This window comes from Mobula hypostoma, chromosome 1 (assembly GCF_963921235.1).
Source record: "Mobula hypostoma chromosome 1, sMobHyp1.1, whole genome shotgun sequence".
NCBI classification, from domain to species: Eukaryota; Metazoa; Chordata; class Chondrichthyes; order Myliobatiformes; family Myliobatidae; genus Mobula; species Mobula hypostoma.
Window position 1 is genome coordinate 71,318,175 of NC_086097.1, and position 19,102 is coordinate 71,337,276.

At 40.9% G+C, this 19,102-nt stretch overlaps 1 long non-coding RNA gene across 2 annotated transcripts in view; it reads right to left on the reverse strand.

Moving 5' to 3' along the window:
• LOC134347938 (uncharacterized) overlaps positions 1–19,102 on the reverse strand; it is a 60,164-nt gene that overhangs the window by 26,241 nt on the left and 14,821 nt on the right. Inside the window, exon 1 of one of the 2 annotated variants that reach the window (XR_010018304.1) lies at positions 16,681–16,739. The exons of the other annotated variant lie outside the window; for it this stretch is intronic. This is a non-coding gene — a long non-coding RNA (uncharacterized LOC134347938). Of the gene's footprint in view, positions 1–16,680; positions 16,740–19,102 lie in introns of those variants that run through there. 2 annotated transcript variants of the gene reach the window in all.

Genomic DNA, 19,102 nt, shown 5'->3' on the forward strand with positions numbered 1-19,102 from the left:
TCAGCGGTGGTGAGGGTGGTGCAGGAGCAGGAGATGCATTGGCAGGAGTGCCAGGAGGGATGAGTGGATTGAGGAATCACATAGAGAACCATCCCTATGGAAAGCGGAGATGGGGGTAGGGGAGGGAAAGATGTGCTTAGCGGTCGGACGCTCAGATGGTCATAGTTACAGAGAATGATGCTCTGGATATGTTAAGGGAACCCTATCTCTATTATGGCGGTAGGAGGCTGGGGTGAGGACAGGTGTATGGGAAATCAAGGAGATGCGGATGAGTGAAGTATTGATGATGCCCCCTTGTTCTTTGAAAAATGATGAAATCCGATACGTTCTAGAACAGAAAGCCTCATCCTGAGAACAGATGTAGCAGAGACCAGGTACTGAGAAAAAGGAGTAGCACTTTGACAGGTGTCAGATTGGGTAGAGGTATAGTCAAGATAACCTTGAGAGTCAGTAGGTCTGTATAAGATATTAGTAGAAATCTAGAGTTAGAGGAATTGAGAAAAGGGGAAGAGGTGTCAAGAGATGGATCAAGTTATTTTGAGGGCAGTGTGGAAGCTGGAGGCAGTCTCCAACATCAGGTTCTGTTTTTGCTGATTTTACAAAATTTAAACTAAAAATGTTTTTTTAGCTGCTGAGTCCACTGAAGCCAATGTTTTATACATCTTAAAATCCACTTCAATTGTCTTAAATATAAATCGAAAAACCCAGAAAGTTGGACAGCATTTATGAAGAGAAAAGTAGAGTTAACTTTTCAGGTAAATAATTTTCTGTTAATTCAGTTTTTCTTCAAATTTCAAAGTAAATTTATTATCAAAGTATGTATGTATATGTTACTATATAGCACCCTGAGATTCATTTTCTTACAGGCATTTACAGGACAAAAAGACAGAGGTTAATGAAAAATGATATATGACATACACCAATCTGCAAAGGTGACAAGCTATACAAATAAAAATATTAATGCTGTTATCCAAGCTGTTATCCAGCTCAGTGCTTCTCATTGTTCTCCTTCCTGGCACTTATTCCTGCAACTCACATCAAAGTTGCTGGTGAACGCAGCAGGCGAGGCAGCATCTCTAGGAAGAGGCGCAGTCGACGTTTCAGGCCGAGACCCTTCGTCAGGACTAACTGAAGGAAGAGTGAGTAAGAGATTTGAAAGTGGGAGGGGGAGGGGGAGATCCAAAATGATAGGAGAAGACAGGAGGGGGAGGGATGGAGCCAAGAGCTGGACAGGTGATTGACAAAAGGGATATGAGAGGATCATGGGACAGGAGGTCCGGGGAGAAAGAAAAGGGGGGGGGAACCCAGAGGATGGGCAAGGGGTATATTCAGAGGGACAGAGGGAGAAAAAGGAGAGTGAGAAAAAAAATGTGTGTATAAAAATATACACCTTATATTCCGTCTGGGTAGCCTCCAACCTGATGGCATGAACATCGACTTCTCTAACTTCCGCTAAAGCCCCACCTCCCCCTCGTACCCCATCCGTTATTTATTTTTATACACACATTCTTTCTCTCACTCTCCTTTTTCTCCCTCTGTCCCTCTGACTATACCCCTTGCCCATCCTCTGAGTTCCCCCCCCAACCCTTGTCTTTCTCCCCGGACCTCCCGTCCCATGATCCTCTCATATCCCTTTTGCCAAGCACCTGTCCAGCTCTTGGCTTCATCCCTCCCCCTCCTGTCTTCTCCTATCACTTTGTATCTCCCCCTCCCCCTCCCACTTTCAAATCCCTTACTCACTCTTCCTGCAGTTAGTCCTGACGAAGGGTCTCAGCCTGAAACGTCGACTGTACCTCTTCCCAGAGATGCTGCCTGGCCTGCTGCGTTCACCAGCAACTTTGATGTATGTTGCTTGAATTTCCAGCATCTGCAGAATTCCTGTTGTTTACTTATTCCTGCAGCTTTTTTGCTTACTATTGAACTTATTTGAAGTCATCTCATTGCTAAAATGCCTGAAAAAGAATTTTTGAGGAACATGTCAATAATCTGAGTCCATTTTAATGACCTTAATATTTAAAGTTTCATTGTTTTGCAGGCTGTCAAGTAAGACCTGACAGAGAAGGATCAAGGAGAGACTTTGTGCTGATGTCTGACAATACTATGCCCTTGCACGAACTCAGGGAAAAACCAGGCTTATCTGCTGTTACTCTTTAACTTTGCAATAAACATTTCTTTAACAGGCCACAGTAAGTGACTTCTCATTCTGATTTGAAACTCTGCACTTCAACACATCTGCTCCATCAGCATGAAAAGCAAATAAGTATGTACTGTATCAGGCTCTATTCCAGTCAATGAATATTTTATAACTGAAAAGTGTATAAGCTGGATATGATGCAAAATTAACTATCACTTGCTGAAGCAAAGTTTATAGAACTTTCTGTGACTTGCCATTTCATTTCAAAGTAGTTTGCCCTGTTTCTGTGAGAATCAAATATGGAACTGATTTAGAAGACATCTGTGGTGCAATCTTTTGTTGTTTCGTTCAACACTCAAAACAAAAGCACTGATCAGTGTTCATTCTTACCTGCTGAATTCCTTTCCTCTTTGCTTTGTTTTCCAACTGAATAATTTAGCCTTTTTCTAACTAAAGTTTCTTAAGAAAAAACTCAGGTAAGGATGTGCTGCTAAGTGTCAATAGACCAATATCATCCAGTGTTCATTTGTCTGTACGTGTTTGGAACAATATTTGTTCATTGTGTGTAGATTAAAGCATAGTGACACTAAATACTCTCCACAAACTTGATTCACATATGGGAAATAAGTACCTATTCAGTGGCTCTTTCATTTGTGTAGGCTCTCAAATAACCAAATTAGATATGATTTTGATGAAACACATGCTGATGAAAGTAAAACTCCCATAACATAAGGTTGTTTTTGGACGAGGTGTAGTATTAAATTTCAAATCGTTAGTTAGTGTTTGTTATACCTCTAAGCTGACAGCCGAGGTGAAGAAACACTTTTGTTTAAAATTGAGCGGAATTGAATGTTATATGGAACAAATTGATTGCTTAGACTTAATTTCCCCTTTTTTGAAAAATCGCTCAATACTCTGTTCCTTGCAGATTTTGGTGAAGTTTGACCAAAAAGGAGAATTATGAGTGACAGCAGTTTGGATGCATACAATTTCATATATAGGCTTCAGTTTGCGGAGACATTGGAGCATCAGCTGATCATGATGCACCTGTAATCATGCTCCTTTAACATTTATGATGAAACAAAATTGCAATTTATCTGCAATACATGATGATAAACCTCAACAAGTCAACTGTGGAGTTTATAATATTTGAGCAGCATGGTTAACAACCAGGAAAACGAAGATTATTGTGAAGTACATTATAGTAAAAACAAAGACAATGCTATTTACTTAAATTTTAGATAAGTAAACTTAATATGAAAATGCACTAATTGGTAAGAAAGGGTAATACATCTCAAAGCTTATTGCTTGTAAATGATACTAAAGCATGCAATAACATATACATTATGACATCTCTTATGAAGTGCTGCATGTGGGGACTGGAACTACAAAACGTAAAGCAATATAACTTGTGGAAATGCAATTTTTCAGCTTGTTGATTTAAATTTTATGGTATCATACTATAGTTTTTGTGCTTCTTACAAATCCTGTTAATTTGCCAAACATGTCTCTCATCTTGCATTGCATCATGACAGATTTCTATAGCCTGTCTTTTAATAAGTAATACCTTCCTTGCTAATTTACGTCAAATCATTTCAAAGTAAAAGCAGCTGCAGCAAAGAGAAAATAGTGAAGGTGTTAACTAAAAGTTCAGCAAAGAGATGAATTTAAAAGAGGCTTTTAAAGGCGATATAGGAAACCAAGCTCGAGAGCATTGGTTAGCAAAATGGCTACTGGCTTAATTCATTTTCAACAACTGACAAAAATGCCTTCTGACCTGCTGAGTTTTTCTAGAGTCTGCCCCGTCAAGGTTCCACTATCTGATATTGTTCTGATTGCAATGCACAATTCTTTATTATCAGTGAGAAGGAAAGCAGGGAATTACAAAAGACTAAATTCAGAATAAAAGATTTCCAGAGAAAGTGATTATAGGCCTGGAACAGGCTAGACCGATGAATAACTTGAAGATAATAATGTTGGTCTCCCATGTGTAGGATGCAATGATGGGCCTGTAACAAATTTGCCCTGTTGGGGAAAAGTGTGAATGAGAAGTTTATGAAGAGTTGAGGATATACATGTAGGACCAACAGAAGAGCATTGGAGCAATTACAGTTAAGGAATTACACGCAGGTTAAGATGAGTGAAGGAAAATAATATTGTGAGATTGGAAGGAGAAAGTATGAAAGATAAAGTGATAATGGGATTAGAAGATCAGTTTGATTTCAAACAAGGCACAGAAGTGAGAAGACTAAGAGTAACACTATTAGCGGAAAATAAGCCACTTGACACTACTCAGTGTGCTCACTTTATCATTCAGGCTAACATTTTTGTTAAAAGTACCAAATGTAGGAAATATTGCCTAAATGGAAACTAACAAACCATAAGAAAACTTGAGAACCAGAAACAGAATCACATTTATCATTACAATATGAGTTGTCATCAAATTTGATGCCTTGGAAAAGCTGTACTGTGCACACATAAAATTACTATGATGGCACCAAGATGTATTCTCTGTGGAGATTGTGGCTGAGACTCGATTGTTCATTAAGTTCGTAGGAATGGTTTTGGGGACAGAGCGGAGTAAGCGGACACATTAGAGTTTAGAGACAAAGAAGTGGAGAATTTAGAGAGCAGGCCTCCACACTGTGCTCTGCGTTCAACAGCCAGCGATGATGACTAGTGATACAGGACATGCCAATATAGGTCTCTGCTCCAGCATTGTGGACATTGGATAAAGGATATTCATGGATATCAGGTTGTCCCAGATCAGTGAATGTTGTTGTGAGCAAGAACCATAAGGACTGGTCAGTTAGTGTGCTTGGAGTTGGAGACTGGAGATCGGGCTCCTGCCATCGGCTAGTCCAGGTGTGGATATCAAAGATTGAAGTCCGTAGGTGGATTGGAAGTCCAGAACTCATAGAATGATGGCTGGAGACTGGAGACTGGAGGCCTGGAGGCCCAGAGGTCCGTTCTGGAGTTGGAAGACTGTCTGTATGTGTGGTTGATAGGGAGGGTGGGAGAGAAGAAATGGGCTTGTTTTGTTGTTTGTCTTGTTCCGTTTTGTTGTGTTTTGTGTTGTTCTGCCTGCATTGTCAGCCTGCTATGTTAGCATCGGAATGTATTGTGACATTTCTGGGCTGTCTCCAGCGTATCATTAGGTATGTTGGCTGTTAACACAAACAACGCATTTCACTGTATGCTTTGACGTACTTGTAATAAATCTGAATCTGAATCTTACTATAAATTACAAAATAAATAAATAATGCAAAGAAAAATGAGTAGTGAGGCAGTGTTCATGGATTCATGGACCATTCAAAAAGCTGATGACAGAGGAGAAGAAGCAGTTCCTGAATGATTGAATGTAGGTCATCAGGCTCTTGTACCTCTTCCTTGATGGTAGAAACAAAAAGAAGGCGTATCCTATATGGTGAGGCCCTTAATGATGGATGCCATTTTGTTAAGCATTGCCTCTTGAGATGTTCTTGATGGTGGGGAGGATTATGACCGTGACAGATGTGGCTGAACCTGAAATCCTCTTGCAATTCTATGTATTGGAATGTTCATACCATACCCCAACTTCCGGGGCACCTAGAGGCAACTCGAGTAGTAACAGTACTCTCAATGGATATGATTAAATATTCTTGTTTCAGCCTGATACAGCAAAAAAACACAGCTCCTTCCGAAGTCAGTACAGTCACCAAAGATGTCTTAATCAATTTAAACAAACTATCGCTGCTTAAAACTGATGGAAACAACTCAGATTGTGGACGGAAGCACCCATGGAGGAAGCGTGGCTGTAGATTAGGGTTACAAGTGCGTTTAAGGAAACGGGTTTTTAAACTCCCAATACCGACTATCTTGCTGGCAAACGTGCAGTCTCTGGTGAATAAAATCGATGATCTCAGAGCTGGGAAAAAAAGGGACATTAGGACCGTGTGCGTCCATTGTTTCATGGAATCCTGGTTAACCACTTCCGTACCGAACGCAGCGATTCAGATGGATGGGTTTACTATACACAGTCAGGGTAGATCTATAGAGTCTCTCAAAAGCAGAGGTGGAGGAGTATGCCTCATGATCAACTCTTCTAAGTCCTTAAATATATCAGTGCTGTCCCAATTCTGCTCACCAGACCTGCAATATCTAGCAGTTAAGTGCCGTCCTTTTTACGTACCATGGGAGTTCTCCAGGGGTCATTTTTGTAGCAGTATACATTCCACGTCAGGCCAAAGTCAATCAGGCTTCAGATGATCTGAGCAATGGGATCAACATGCATGAAACAGCGCATCCTAACACCTCCACCATTGTATTGGGAAATTTTAACTAGGCCAGCCTGAAAAAAATCACTAAGCAATATGCTGATGTAAATCTAGTCAAGAAGAAAAAAAGAGCTTACAAAAGGTTCGAAGAACTAGGTAATGATAGAGATGTAGAAGATTATAAAGCTAGCAAGAAGGAGCTTAAGAAAGAAATTAGGAGAGCCAGAAGGAGCTATGAGAAGGCCTCGGTGGACAAGATTAAGGAAAACCCCAAGGCATTCTACAAGTATGTAAAGAGCAAGAGGATAAGACCTGAGAGAATAGGACCAATCAAGTGTGACAGTGGAAAAATGTGTATGGAAACAGAGGAGATAGCAGAGGTACTTAATGAGTACTTTGCTTCAGTATTCACTACAGAAAAGGATCTTGGCAATTGTAGGGATGACTTACAGCAGACTGAAAAGCTTGAGCATGTAGATATTAAGAAAGAAGATGTGCTGGAGCTCTTGGAAAGCATCAAGTTGGATAAGTCACTAGGACCAGATGAGATATAGCTCAAGCTACTGTGGGAGGCAAGGGAGGAGATTGCTGAGCCTCTGGCGATGATCTTTGCACCATCAATGGGGACGGGAGAGGTTCCGGAGGATTGGAAGTTTACGGATGTTGTTCCATTATTCAAGAAAGGGAGTAGAGATAACCCAGGAAATCACAGACCAGTGAGTCTTACTTCAGTGGTTGGCAAGCTGATGGAGAAGATCCTGAGAGGCAGGACTTATGAATATTTGGAGAGGCATAATATGATTAGGAATAGTCAGCATGACTTTGTGAGAGGCAGGTCGTGCCTTACAAGACTGACTGAATTTTTTGAGGATGTGACTAAACACATTGATGAAGGTAGAGTGGTAGATGTAGTGTATATGGATTTCAGCAAGGTATTTGACAAGGTGCCCTATGCAAGTAAGGAAGCATGGGATCCAAAGGGATATTGCTTTGTGGATCTAGAACTGGCTTCCCACAGAAGGCAAAGAGTGGTTGTAGATGGGTCATATTCTATATGGAGCTTGGTCACCAGTGGTGTGCCTCAGGGATCTGTTCTGGGACGTCTACTCTTCTTGATTTTTATAAATGACCTGGATGAGGAAGTAGAGAGATGGGTTAGTAAATTTTCTGATGACACAAAGGTTGAAGGTGTTGTGGATAGTGTGGAGAGCTGTTAGAGGTTACAGCGGGACATCGATAAGATGCAAAACTGGGCTGAGAAGTGGCAGATGGAGTTCAACCCAGATAAGTGTGAGGTGGTTCATTTTGGTAGGTCAAATATGATTGCAGAATATAGTATTAATGGTAAGACTTTTGGCAGTGTGGAGGATCAGAGGGATCTTGGGCCTGTGTCCATAGGACACTCAAAGCTGCTGCATGGGTTTACTCTGTGGTTAAGAAGGCATACGGTGCATTGGCCTTCATCAATCGTGGGATTGAGTTTAGGAGAGGAGGGGTGATGTTGCAGCTATATAGGACCCTGGTCAGACCCCACTTGGAGTACTGTGCTCAGTTCTGGTCGCCTCACTCTAGGAAGGATGTGAAAACTATAGAAAGGGTGCAGAGGAGATTTACAAGGATGTTGCCTGGATTGGGGAGCATGCCTTATGAGAATAGGTTGTGTGAACTCAGCTTTTTTTCCTTGGAGCGATGGAGGATGAGAGGTGACCTGATAAAGGTGTATAAGATGATGAGAGGCATTGATCATGTGGATAGTCAGAGGCTTCTTCCCAGGGCTGGAGTGGCTAGCATGAGAGGGCACAGTTTTAAGGTGCTTGGAAGTAGGTACAGAGGAGATGTCAGGGGCAAGTTTTTACACAGAGAGTGATGAGTGACTGGAATGGGCTGCTGGTGACAGTGGTGGAGGTGGATACAATAGGGTCTTTTAAGAGACTCCTGGATAGGTACATGGAACTCAGAAAAATAGGCTATGGAGAACCCTAGGTAATTTCTAAGGTAAGGACATGTTTGGCACATCTTTGTGGGCCGAAAGGCCTGTATTGTGCTGTAGGTTTTCTATGTTTCTAATTACCATCAACAGATCACTTACAATACCAGAGGAAACAACACACTGGACCTTTGCTACACCACCATCAAGAATGACTACTGTGCTATTCCACACCCTCACTTCGGGAAGTCTGATGACCTGGCTGTATTTCTACTCCCTGAGTATAGGCAGAGACTGAAGACTGCAGCACCAGTAGTGAGGGCCAGGAATGTATGGGCAAGGGAATCACAGGAGCGCCTACAGGACTGCTTTGAATCGGTAGACTGGACTGTATTCAGGGATTCATCTTCGAACCTGCATGAGTATGTTGCAGCTGTTACTGACTTCATTAAAACCTGTGTGGATAAGTGTGTACCTACAAAGACTTACTGCACATTCCCAAACCAAAAGCCATGCATGAACCAGGAGGTACGTTGTCTGCTGAAGGCTAGATCTGTGGTATTCCAAGTCTGGTGATCCAGGCCTGTACCAGAAAACCAGGTATAATTTGCGGAGGGCTACTTCAAGGGCGAAGGGACAATTTCCAATGAGGTTGGAGGTGATATCGGATGCACGACAACTCTGGCAGGGCTTGCAAGGCATTACTTCCTACAAAGCGAAACCCAATAGCATGAATTGCAGCAATGCTTCACTACCAGATGAACTCAACACCTTCTATGCCCACTTTGAAAGGGAGAATACAACTACAGCTGTGAAGATCCCTGCTCCACCTGATGACTTTGTGATCTCTGTCTCAGAGGCCGATGTTAGACTGTCTTTAAAGAAAGTGAACCTTCGCAAGGTGGAAGGTTCCGATGGAGTACCTGATAAGGCTCCGAAAACATGTGTCAACCAACTGGTGGGAGTATTCAAGGACATTTTCAACCTCTCACTGTTACGGGCGGAAGTTCCCACTTGCTTCATAAAGGCAACAATTATACCAGTGCCTAAGAAGAATAATGTGAGCTGTCTTTAATACTATCACTCGGTAGCACTCACATCGACAGTGATAAAAATGCTTTGAGAGGTTGGTCATGACTAGACTGAACTCCTGTCTCAGCAAGGACCTGGACCCATTGCAATTTGCTTGTCGCCACAATAGGTCAATGGCAGATGCAATCTCAATGGTTCTCCACGTGGCTTTAGACAACCTGGACAACACAAATACCTATGACCGGATGCTGTTCGTTGACTATAGCTCAACATTTAATACCATCATTTCCACAATCCTGATTGAGAAGTTGCAGAACCTGGGCCTCTGTACCTCCTTCTGCAATTGAATGCTTGACTTCCTAACCGGAAGATCATAATCTGTGTGGATTGATGATAACATTTTCTCTTCACTAATAATCAACACTGGTGCACCTCAGGGATGTGGGCTTAGTCCATTGCTCTACTCTCTATATATCCATGACTGTGTGGCTAGCATCTATAAATTTGCTGACGATACACCCATTGTTGGTAGAATCTCAGATGGTGACGAGAGGGCATACAGGAGTGAGATATGCCAACTAGTGGAGTGGCGCTGCAGCAACAACCTGGCACTCAACATCAGTAAGACGGAAGAGCTGATTGTGGACTTCAGGAAGGGTAAGATGAAGAAACACATACCAATCCTCATGGAGGGATCAGAAGTGGAAAGAGTGAGCAGTTTCAAGTTCCTGGGTGTCAAGATCTCTGAGGATCCAACCTGGTCCCAAAATATCGATGTAGTTACAAAGAAGGCAAGACAGCGGCAATACTTAATGAGGAGTTTGAAGAGATTTGGTATGCCAACAAATACACTCAAAACTACTATACACGTACCATGGAGAGCATTCTGACAGGCTGCATCACTGTCTGGTATGGGGGGGGGGGTGCTACTGCACAGGACCTCTAAAGAAGCTGCAGAGGGTTGTAAATTTAGTTGGCTCCATCTTGGGTACTAGCCTACAAAGTACCCAGGACATCTTCAAGGAGCGCAGTCTCAGAAAGTCAGCGTCCGTTATTAACCACCCCCAGCACCCAGGGCTTGCCCTTTTCTCACTGTTACCATTAGGAAGGAGATACAGAAGCCTGAAGGCACACACTCAGCGATTCAGGAACAGCTTCTTCCCCTCTGCCATCGGATTCCTAAATGGATATTGAACCCTTGGACACTGCCTCACTTTTTAAAAAATATATATTATTTCTGTGTTTTGTACAATTTTTAATCTATTCAATATACATATACTGTATAAAATACACTGAATAAGATTTATTTATTAATTATTATTATTTTATTATTATTTTTTCCTCTGTATTATGTATTGCATTGAACTGCTGCTGCTAAGTTAACAAATTTCACTTCACATGCTGGTGATAATAAACCTGATTCTGATTCTGATGTAATCACTCAGAAGGCTCTTGGCTATACATCTCTAGAAGTTTTTGAGTGTCTTTGGAGATGTGCTAGATCTCTTCAAACTCCTAATGAAGTAGAGCCACTGGTGTGCCTTCTTAATGACTGCATCAGTGCATTTGATCCAGGATTGACCTTTGGAAATATTGACACCCAAGACCTCAAAGCTTCTAACCTTTTCCACCAACAACCCTTCAATGAGGACTAGTGCATGTTCCCTCGATGTCACCTTCCTTAAGCCCACAATCTATTCTTTGGTTTGCTGATGTTGAATGTGAGATTGTCGTTGCAACACCACTCAACCAGCTAACCTATCTCACTCTTGTATACCTTCTCATTGCCATCTGAGATTTTACCAGCAATGGTATCATCTGCAAACTTATGGGTTAGTGTTCGAGCTGACCTTAGCCACACAGTCGTGAGTGTAGAGAGAGTAGATCAATGGGCTAAGCACACATACTTGAGATGTGCCTGTGTTGATTGTCACTGAGTAGGAGATGTTATGACTGACCCGTACTGACTATGGTCTCCTGATGAGGAAGTTGAGGATCCAGTTGCAGAGTGATGTACGGAGATTCAAAGATTCATAGTACATTTAATATTAAAGCACATAAACGAATACAACCCTGGGATTCATCCTCCTGCAGGCAGACATGAAACAAAGAAATATCATGGAACTCATTCAAGAAAACATCAAACACCCAACAGACGAAAAAGAACGAATTGTGTAAATAGCAAAAAGTGAGTGAACGACATATGGAATATCAAACATCTAACCAGGAGTCTGGTAGTATTCAGCTTAGTTCAGTTCAGCATCGCGTCGCTAGCTAATGCAGACCACAGGGCCATTCTTCGCTAAAGCACCCCAGTCCACATTGATCGCCCTGATCAAGCCGCTCAAAACAGCAAAAAAAAGAGTAACCAGAATCCAGGAACACATGCACCATGAACTTCCAAGTCTCTCAATATGAGTCCTGTGGTCAATAATCAACAGCCTGACGTATGTTTTGCTGTTGTCTAGGTGCTCCAAAGCGTGGAGAGACTTGGAGGTTCATGTTGCATGTGTGAGAGCGGAGAGTCAGTGAGCCTGTGTCCACTGTAGACTTGTTGTGGCACTAGATGAATTGCAGTGGGTCCAAGTCCCTGACCATTCAGGAGTTAATTCTAGCCATAACCAACCATTTGAAACATTTTGTCATGATAGATTTGAGTCCTACTGGGCAATAGTTGTTGAGGCAGCTCACCTTGTTCTTGGGCAATGGTGTGATTCAAAAAGTTGGAGGCAAAATACTATAGTGCAGTTTTTCTTGAACTCATGATCCTTCAATGTTTTGGAAATAGTGGAAATGCCATTTATCCACTGCATCCAAAGTATTTTGCCAGAGAATCCAATGATGATAAGGTTGTTAAGTTAGTGTGGGATCCAACTGTCAAGTTAAATAAAATTAAATATTTTCTCTAATAAATTTGACATCTGAGGTGAATTAATTACAGGGAATGAAGCAAGAATTGTTAGTCATCAGAACATATGCATGAATTATATTTTTATTAAAATGTTGTTGAATTCTCTTGACATCTGTAAAATTTAGACTGTTAAAGAAGATGAAACCACTAGATGGAGCACTTGTTAATGTAGCACAGTCCCATCAAACAGGGCCCAAGAAAAGGGGCATTTTATTTTGTTAATTCATATAAAACCACAGTCATCTGGTCATTGCTTCTGTCCATTCAGATTTCACATCCCTTTTAGTTCAATACTTGTGTACTTGTGTATGAAGGTGCTTTGATGCCTGTTTTGCAAGACCACTGGACATTACTTCCTGAACACTATCAGATTTACTGCAATCAGGAAAGGTGCAAGGTGATTTTCCCCAGCAATCTTTCTTGAATTTTCCTCAACAGCTGTCATATGGCTAAGTGCAAATTACACACCAGCTCTTCCTTCGGCTACAAGAATCACATTAGCGCTCGTGACGAACGCTGATCCAGTCCTGTATACAGGAGCAAGAGTAAATGCATCTAATAGGGTCACTGCACAAAAGCTTTCAAATAAATGCAGGTGTACATTTATATATAAGTTGCAAATTTGCTGCAGAATGCTATGGTTTGATTAAAAACAAAGAGTGTTTTAATTATAAGTAAACAACAAACCCATAAAGATTGTAGCTTGGTTTATTAACTTTATGATATAACACTTAGTGCTTGATATACATATTTTATATTGCATTCCTATTCTCTCAGGACTAAAGTAAATAACTTGACTAGATTTTGTAAAGTCCTATGGATGTAAATGTATCTAATTACCTTTAATTTTTGCAGCCTTAAATTTCAAATCCAATCTCTACAATCAACAATCAACAAAATATTCTATAACACACTACAAATTGTAGTGCTTTGTTATATTTCTTTTCTTGACCACTGCAGTGTGTCATTTGCCTCTTTGAGATGTTTGCTGACAGTTCTTTCACCAATTTCCTCCCTTTTTATGTCTGCCCACTGCACATTGTTTTATTTTCAGAACAGTGGGCTAATTCTCTGGTAAAATACTGTGGAATCACATCTTCAATTTTCTTCACTAACGCTTAGAATGGAGGAGTGTGAACTGCAGATATCTTTGAGATTATATCCTCCCTGACCAGCACTTGATGATAGACCGAAAAAGCCTACATTGTGGGAGTGCTGATTTGTAGAATGAAATGCTCCATATACAAGCCCAGTAAAATATTTTGGTGGAAAGTAATTATCGGAAAAATTTGCACTGGTAAATTAGTTCACATTTTAGCATGATGCTAAGGTTACTTCTGCATGTTCTTGTTCCAGCCAATCCACTAGAAAGTGAAATCAGTAATTCTACTTGCTTATGTCACAACATTTGCCAGACTGTGGGCACCAAAGAGGACAAACAAAAACCCTCTCCTGCTGAACAAGACAGCCATTCTGACTCCACACGACTGAGCACTCCATCTGTTTAACTAACACTGAGACCAATTTTAACCATTCAGATGTTTAATCTAATTACTGAACTCAATTTATTTTTGTTTTAGTAAGGAATGACCATGGAATAATATTAATTATTTGAGTATGATGAGACCTCAGTATATGTAAATATGAGACTGTGCTCAATGCATGAAGACTTTAGTTTTGGCTATTAAAATGACTGCAGTAATTTTAGATATAGTATAGTTGTAAAAATGTCACTCATCCTCACTTTCCTTCCACCCCGAGGTTAATCTTTTGTATGATGGTGAAGCCCCTCCATTTTTGCACAACAAAGCAGTCCACCCCTCCCAATTTCTAATATTTTTCAAAGTGTGAATTGAAGAGGACTGAGAGACAGATGGGTTTAGATGATCAGGTTACCTGTTATAGCAGCACATCTGCCAGGGCAGTCAATCACAGTGATGTCTCTGAAGGGCGATGGAGTCTGAGCTGGGAAGAGCTAATGCAAAGGGAAGAGAGATTGAAGTAGTTTTTTTTCCTCTCTTTCTCTCCTCTTGCTTGTCCCTTGGGCTTGACTAGTCTGAAAGCTGTACCTGAGTGTACGTTGGTACAAATTCTAGTGGTCTGCAGGAAACTGAATTCAAGTAAGGGCCTTATCTATCACTCTGTAATTGTAAAAGTGCGCAGAAAAAGTTTAATTTGGGAAAAGGCCTTGATTTAGTAGCGACATACATAAGTAATGTAGTACTACTTGCACTCTATGAGTTAGAAATATTTTGCATGCAATGCCAACATGACTTTTTTGAGTAAGAAAAACCTAACGACAAATTATTTTTTGCAACTCAAAACTTGCATCTGACAAGCATACATGTAACATCAATAAAAAGAATTCTGGAGCAATCTAGAAAATTAGACTTTTACCAGGGACTATAAAAGTACTTTTTAAAATACCAGGGTTACTACAAAGACTATGCATAAGGCTTCATATAAAGGATATCATTAACTCCCTTTGATGTCATCCAGTTACGCAGTATATTTCGTAAAATATACCCCTCCATGTACTCCTTCCATTACTGGCTGACAAAGAAAAAAATTCCAAGTGTTCCTTGATTTTAAAAATTGGTAAATATATTAAGAAAAGAAGTGACATAAACATATTTTTATAAAAGACAGTCATTATTTGCATAATAAACTAAACAAAAGGAACATTTAATTTCTGAAAAATTGAAGAATGAAGGAGTAAGATTCTTTCGAAAGTCAACCACCATTCATATTATATTTATGATTATTTTAGTGTGCAATGTAAAAAAAAATCAGAAATGTCCTCTCTTTATGATTTATTCTGATGCTGAAGCTCCAGGGGCCTGAGTTTAGTCGCTATGCCAGCATCATGCCTGCTAGAGGCATCTATCAAACCACCCTGCTGTCTGGCACTGAATCTGCGAGGAACCAATGGGCATATCTCCAGTTCCTGCCAGAGAAAATATCTCACTCCTCTAAGTAAAAGCCCCTTCCAGGGTTAAGATAACTCACTACTCCAGATAGTCTAACTACTCTCTTCTCCTGGACATTACTGAAGAAAACTTCAAGTACCTAGAGCATGTTGCAAAATCTTTTGATAATATTCTGAATAACATAGAATTTGAAGAACCAAAACATTTTGTGCAATCAACTAATGGTGGCTTATTTACTCAGCTTACTCCTCTTTTCTCATTTAGACATCTAAATACATCCATGAAAGTTACCTCAGCTATGCCCTGTGGGAGAAAATTCAACATTATCTCCATTTCCTGGGTATTTATTTCCAAATTGCCTATTTGGTGTCTGATCACTCCTTAAATTTGAGGTTTCTAGTTATGCTATTCTGTGAAGGGTTCATCAGAATGGTACCAACAATTGCTCTGATTGTTAGTCCTTCTCTGAATCCTTATGTTACAAGGCACTGGAGTTAATGGACAAGTATTGCACATTACCAGCATCAAAAATTTGTCATCTGGTGTTTTACTCCAAAGGCCAAGCTCACGGAGTAGGAGGTCACAATCTTGAGTGGGCCTGTGCCATGGCTGGGGACAGAAGGATGTTGGATGTATGTTAGAGTAGATGGGAAGGTGGGGGGGGGGGGGGAGAAGGAATCAGGATTGGAATGAGGAGGGAGAAGATACCAGTAGTGGCCAAGGTGATGGTGTGGGAGAAGGAAACAGCACTTGTCTGTGGAGGGAAAAGAATAGGTGGAGAAGGAGGAAGAAAATTAGGACAATTTTCATATCAAGGGGATTGTTTAGAGACATAGAGTTGTACAGCACAAGCATAGGCCCTTTTGCTCATCATGTCCAGGCCAATCGTCAAGCTTGTTGTGGTCAGTACAATGGAGTCCAAGTATAAGAGTAATATACTTATCCAGCAAGAGTTCCACTGTGGTATATATGTTGACAAAACTTGGTTGTCCCAGGACTGCTCAATGATGGGTACCACCACAGAAAAGACCCAAAAGGTACACTGCTTGGAGAACAGTATCATACAGTGAGACACTACCATGGAACTTGTGTCAGGAATACAGGCTGACTGATGTTAAGAAATAGCAACTTGGATTTTCTGAGGGATGCATGTTTATCCAGAAATGGCTGCTCAAGTATTTCACTCCATATTGATTTTCAATTGTATTATTGCCTCAAGAAAACAGCATGATGCAACTGGATTCTCAGGCAACTGTGCTAATTTTAGCAAAATGTTTCCTATGTTAAATGACCTCTGCTTAACTCACTTTTTGCAGTTTTGTGTGTGTATGTGCGAGAGATTGATGCCATGGCCATCCTGTGGAGCAGAATGGTCCACAAATATTGACCAGCCCACATCATCTCCTGACCACACAGCTGGCCCTCTAACATCTGGTAGAATCAAAGGATACAACCAAAAAACCCAACTATTAACCGTAGCCATCACTTACCCTTGTCCATACTGCACCAGACCCTGTATTGGTCTCCCCAGCCACCCAAGGACCTGCCAATAGACAAACACTTAGGAGAACATCTTCCTTGATTCGAGCGATTGCACTGCTATAACTAATATCAAAGGTCTTTTAACTGCTTCCAAATGTCTATAATCGTGATGGAACTTCAGAAGTTAAATAAATAAATAAATGAAACAAGCAAAAAATTAATTTAAAAAATGTAACTGATTAAAGATATCAATATTCAAAGGAACCACTTAGCTTCACATACCTTTCCCATCCATTCTACTAAAGGGACTGAAAATGGAGGGTAGGTATATTAGGCCCTCCAGTCCTGGCGGTGTATTTTTGGGTCGATTGGGCGATCTGGCACTTTGCTGACTCTGAGCGCGTACCATGAGGCTGCGAGCAATGCATGCGTTCTGGAGGCCGGGAAGCTTCGAGCCCACGATCAACTCCACCTCTTGCCAATTAATGCGCCAAGGAAGATTAAAATTAATAAAGCGGGTGAGGTGGTGAGTGAGTGTTCAGCACCGTCTACCAGCCTCTCACTTGCTGCTACTGGAGGGGGGTGTCTGCATGTGACAGTCTTTCTCCAGCTTTCGTTCACTGCTCCTGAAGGAAGGCCCCTGCGTTCGAATGGTTTCTCTCTCTCTCCCTCCCTCCCTCGACACTGTTGATGGCTGGTGCCGGAGCAAAGTTTAATCGATGTGGATTGTGGACTCTACCTCATGTTTACAATGTGCTCTGGTGTTTTAGGTTGCTCCTTTTTTTTTTATTGTTCCTAGTTTGGGAGATTTTGAATTGGGGCAGCCTACAGATAATGAACACTGAGCTGGAATTTTGATTTTGATTTGTGCCTTTCGATTATGTGCTGTTTTTGCCTTTTTTTGTTGCTGTTTACGCAATTTTTTGGGGGTGAGTGGGGGGGGTGGAGTTTGATGATTTTTTTTCTCTCTGAATGGATTCCATGGTTCTTTGTTTTGCGGCTGTCGGTGGGGAAGAAAAATCCCAGGATTTTCTAGTGCATACATACTTTGATTATCAATGCATTTTGAATCCGTGAGGAGTAATGGGGCATTGATGAGATTTGTGTCAGTGTCAGTTGTTCTGACTGTTCTTCAGACCTCCTTGGACACATGCAGGCTTTGAAAACATGCATGTGCTGGGCCAATAGGAGGTGAATTTCAACCAGCAACATGTTTTGGCCCTTTATAACTATTTCATGTCCTTTGTATATTTTCTCAATCTTCAGGTGCCTTGCCATTCGGCGTGGATGATCATATCTCTCCATCCATCACGGTCCCTGACCCTCCGAATTGTAGTTGTTGCCTCCCCTGTTTCTAACCATGATATTATTCCATCTATCATTTTCATTCTCTGTCAGCCTCTGCTTCTTTTTCCTTCCAGCTTTCCAGTTGTAACTAAATGTTCTAATGTCTCTCTTCACATGATGTATCCAAAGAATTTTGATTGTGTTTTCTGATTTTTTTAAGTAATATACGCTTCGTTTTTGTTCTCTGTAGAACTTCTTCGTTGGTCATCTTGTCCGTATATGATATGCATAGCATTCTTCTGAGGAACCACGTCTCTGCTGCATTGATTCTCTTTTCCATTGCATTTGTGATGGTCCATGACTTGCAGCCACACATCAATATAGGAAAAATGTAGCCACTGAGAGTTCTAAGGCGGATGTCAATTTCTATTTTCTTGTTCGTTAGGATGTTTCTTATTTCTGTAAATGCTGTTCTTGCCATTGCTATTCTTGCTTTTACGTCTGTTTCGCATTTGCCATCAGATGTTACCCATGATCCAAGGTACTTGAAGGTGTGAACTTGTTTTAGGATTTCATTTCCCAATACGATCCTACAGTCTGGGACATCACGTTTGTTTGATATTACCATTAATTCAGTTTTCTTTTTGTTTAAGGTTAGGCCAAGTCTTTCGCTCTCTGTGTTGATGGTAGATACTAGTTTCTGTAAATTTACTTCACTGTTTGCTATCAGTACTGTATCATCCGCGTAGTGAAAGTTGTTATTTTCTCAATAGCCTCTTCAGATGTTAATTATTCATTATCATACTTTTGGTTTCTATTTTTCTCATTTGTAGAGATGCCATATTCTCTCCAGGTTTAGAGCTTCATGGACTGGCTCCATTATTAAATGTGCATGCTACTTTAAATACCGGCTGGTCTGCCTCTAACAGAATATTAATCCTCATGCTCAGCCCCAGCAGAAGACCTGACTCTAAGTGAGCTATAACATGGGAACGTCCTGCCTGGGGAGTCACTGCCCCAAGGGCTGTCACTTGACATCAGTGACTGTCTAAGGAATGCAGACAAGAGTAGACCACTCAGTTTTGGAATCTGTTCCTCCATTCAGACAGACCATTTGTATCTGTATCATTCATGGTGTTGGTT